Source organism: Jaculus jaculus, chromosome 2, assembly GCF_020740685.1.
Source record: "Jaculus jaculus isolate mJacJac1 chromosome 2, mJacJac1.mat.Y.cur, whole genome shotgun sequence".
Lineage (NCBI taxonomy): Eukaryota > Metazoa > Chordata > Mammalia > Rodentia > Dipodidae > Jaculus > Jaculus jaculus.
Genome location: NC_059103.1, coordinates 214312348 through 214316603, shown reverse-complemented (window position 1 = coordinate 214316603; position 4256 = coordinate 214312348). Strand labels below are relative to the sequence as shown.

At 43.3% G+C, this 4256-nt stretch overlaps 1 non-coding gene across 1 annotated transcript; it reads right to left on the bottom strand.

The window, feature by feature from the left end:
- Nucleotides 1-689: 689 nt before the first annotated feature.
- LOC123458874 lies at nt 690-880 on the bottom strand. Its single transcript, XR_006635825.1, has one exon. It is a non-coding gene; the product is annotated as a U2 spliceosomal RNA (small nuclear RNA).
- Between the last annotated feature and the right edge of the window lie 3376 nt (nt 881-4256).

The window sequence follows — 4256 nt, the reverse complement described above, 5'->3', positions numbered from 1 at the left end:
AGAACCACAGTTATATGCTGTATTCCTTTTTCCTTGTCAGAGACAATTGGCCATTTTTGTCTCTAGTCAGAGTCTGGGGGGCACATGGCTTAAACTTGCATGGGGTTTGAGATAAAGGGGGTTCCACCTGTTTTTTTTTTTAAGAGTCCAGCTTTCCATGCATTTAAGTAGCATATGTTGGAAAGCAAGAGCAAAATGAAATTACAGAGCAGAGAGATAAGCATCCTGACATTTTTTTTTTCCTATTTCGAAGTTGTTTGTTTTTACATAGCAAATTTACCCATTTGTAAAACACAAGGTGATAGACTTTTGTGTATGTTTAACCTGGTTAAACCTCCAGTTACATCTGTACTTATGACTTTGTGACCCACCTAATGTAGGTATCACCTGTGTCTAATGTAAGATGAATTTAGATTAAGACTATGTCCCTATATAAAACTTTTAGAGTATCCTTAAGAGTCTGTCAACAGTTGAAGAATCTCTAACTTTAGGCATGGCATTTAGGTTAAGCCTGAAAATTCTTTCCTACATACGCACATCTGTATCCACATACTTTAACATTCTCAGAACCACTCAAAGAGCATTTTTAACGAGCATTCTATGTCCCAATATTGAAAAATCCTTTCCCAGTTCCTTCAGTCAATTCATCTCACCCCATCATTAATTATCTTTTTTTTTTTAATTCCCCAAAGGGGTGCACCGTTCCTGGAAGTACTGCAATACCAGGTCAATGCGTGGAGTGGACGGAGTAACCTCCTATTCCAACTCCAAGTTCCAAAAATCCATTTAATATATTGTCCTCGGATAGAGGACGTATCAGATATTAAACTGATAAGAACAGATACTACACTTGATCTTAGCCAAAAGGCCAAGAAACAGATTCCAATACAAAATACCTTTAACTTTGTAAATGGTGGGGAGGTGGAAGGTGCCTTCCTCTGGCCATCCCACATTGAAAGCCATTCATTCCTGCAAAAGCTGTTTAGTTTCCTGACCATACTGTTAAACCCAGATTGTCTGCCAGGTGTCAGAAATCCTTGAAGTGTGACTGGACTAGGTCCAGTGGGATGGAACTTGCTGTCTGTCCCATGGTGTCTCACAAGAAAGAAAAAAAGGATGAACAAGACACAAATACACAGACACAGAAACAAATTTCCCGGGAAGTGAAAAAGAAACAAAAGTGATGCTGATGATAGTCTATCTTGTGAATGGGCTCCGCCAGACAGGTGGGACCTGTCAGTTTTTATCAAAGACAGAGTCACGCTCTCATGGTCCAACAGATGGGGGTCCCAAGTGTCCTCAGAACACCCTGGCCCAGAGGTATTACCGACCTTCGTGGGCCTCCAGATTGTGTCTGGACACGAGATTAATCACAGAAACAAGGGACAGAGGAGAACAGAGACACACAACACAGAGGAGCGCCCCAACTCACTGATTGGCAGAGAACCAATTGTTCCCATAGAAACACTCCACTATTGAATCTGGGGGTCCCCAGCAATCCCAGGATGAGCCCCCAAATGTAAGGGTCCGAGAATCTAACTGCCTATCACTGTATTTCAACCCAACTTCAGTCTTGGCTAGAGTGAAACCTTATCTCAAGAAAATTAATATTTTATAGTCTTGGGGAAATGGCTTGGTTAAGGTGTTTGCCTGCAAAGCCTAAGGACCCAGGTTTGATTCCCCAGGACCCACATAAAGCCAGATGTACATGGTGGCACAGGCATCTGGAGTCATTTGCAGTTGGCTGGAGGCTCTGGTGCGCCCATTCTCTTTCTGTCTATCTGCCTCTCTCTCTCAAATAAATAAATACATGTTAAAATATATTAAAAATTTAAAAATGAATAAATAAGAAGTAAAGAAAATTTAGAAAATAAATTTAAAATTTTTGTTTATTTTTATTTGTTTATTTGAGAGCGACAGACAGAGAGAGAAAGAGGCAGATAGAGAGAGAATGGGCGCACCAGGGCCTCCAGCCACTGCAACTGAATTCCAGAAGCGTGCAACCCCTGTGCATCTGGCTAACGTGGGTCCTGGGGAATTGAACCTCAAACTGGGGTCCTTGGGCTTCACAGGCAAGTGCTTAACTGCTAAGTCATCTCTCCAGCCTGAAAATAAAATTTTTTAAAGAAGAAAGTAAGCTGCATTCATTGCCAAGCCTTTATGTTGCCCTAATTGCCTTCTCCTGACAACTTCTAGATCAAATCAGTTGATTTAGATTTGCTGGCAGGAATATTGTTTCCAGGGCTACTAACATGTTTGCCTGTATTTATAGCTGTCACATAATTAAAAGGGTTAGACACTCCTGCTTCTGTGTTCCAGGTATGGTTCACACTGCCATTTGGTGACTCTTTTTTTTTCAGTTAGGGTCGTGCTCTAGTCCAGGCTGACCTGGAATTAACTGTCATCTCAGGGTGACCTCAAACTCATGGTGATCCTCTTACCTCTGCCTCCCAAGTCCTGGGATTAAAGGAGTGTGCCACCATGCCCAGCTTGGCAACTAAAATTGAATGTTGGGCAAAATGATTTTAAACTGTAATATAGCTTCAAGTCCCTGAGATGCACTTCCAAACCAGGTACAGTTATGGAGGAAGGGGTTTATTGAAGATAGAAAGGAATTTTCATAATGGTAGAAAAAAAATGGTCCTCTTTCACAGGACCAAGCACAGAGAGAAAAGCCACAAGCCACCACAAATCAGCAAGCACACTTCAGGAACTCCAGGCAGAACTCGGGCACTCTGCATATCTTTGGACTGGAATTCCAAATCCACCACCACACCTTAGGGCTGGACCTAAGATCTACCCAGTGACATCTCTTCCAGCCTGGGGGCTGCAGATCTAAATTACAAACATTAATAAAATCCTGACTATATTGGGGAACATCCATTCCATACATGCTTTTGATCTGTTTTGCTTCTCAAATGTGCTATATGACCTTCTTCAAGACTGGCATCTCTGTCCTTCTGGATGCTTAATAACTATATGTAGAAGCCAAAGCTAACTGGAGACACTACAGCTGAAATGAATAACTGGAGCTGGGCATAATGGCACACGATTTTAATCCTGGAGGCAGAGGTAGGAGGATTGCTGTCAGTTCAAGGCCACCCTGAGACTACATAGTGAATTCCAGGTCAGCCTGAGCTAGAGTGAGACCCTGCCTCGAAAAACCAAACAACAACAACAACAAAGAATAACTGGGAAAAAAAATAATAACTGGGCTGGAGAGGTGGCTTAGCAGTTAAGGCACTTGCCTATGATGCCTAAGGACCCAGCCAGGTTTGATTCCCCAGTACCCATGTGTGATGGTTAAGTTCAACTTGATCTGTTTAGGAATACACAGACATTCCTCATCAGTGGGTCTCAGAGGTTGCTTCCAGGAAGTATTAACTAAAATGGAGGAATCCTTCCCTCAGGGTGAGCCCTCCCCACAGAGCTGGTGGCCCCTCCTGGGTGGCATATCAAAAGAAGCTCTGGGAAGAAAGGTATTCTCCTCCCCTCCCACCTGGCTGCCTGTGCCGCTGGCTGTTTGGCTGCTTTCCAGTGTGGACTGAAGACCAGCATGGACTGAAGAGCAGCGTCTCTCCAGGACACCTCCAGGCCTTCAGTGCCAGATTGGGACTGTCTGAGGCATCCAGCCTTGTGGACTGAGCAGCTACTAGGTTCCTTGACTCTCAGGCCTGTAATCTGCTGTCATTAGACTGTTGTAAACTAATCCAATAAGTTCCCTTTTAATATAATTCATTCTGTCTGTTCTGTTTCTCTAGAGAACCCTGACTAATACACCACATAAGCCAGTTGCATAAGATGGCACATATGTCTGGAGTTTGTTTACAGTGACTAGAGGCCCTTGCATGCCCATTCTCTCCCTCTACCTCTTTCTCTCACTCTATCTTACATAAATAAATAAATGAAATTTTTTATGTTTGTTTTTTTGTTTTCAAGGTAGGGTTTCACTCTAGCCTAGGCTGAGCTGAAATTCACTGTGTAGTCTCAGGGTGGCCTTGAACTCACAGTGATCCTACCTCTGCCTCCTGAGTGCTGGGATTAAAAGTGTGCTTAAAAGGATTTTATTCCAAGCGCGCTGGGGCCCACAGTCGTACACCTCACAGGGGTAGAGGACTGCAGAACCCCGAATGCAGGAACAGGACAGTTTTTATAGGGTTTCTAACAAAGCCTGTGCATTAGACCAATCATTTTTTTAATATCAGGAGCCCACAGGGTGTTAGCCAGTCAGTTTGTGCCACCCCATAGTTTCTAAG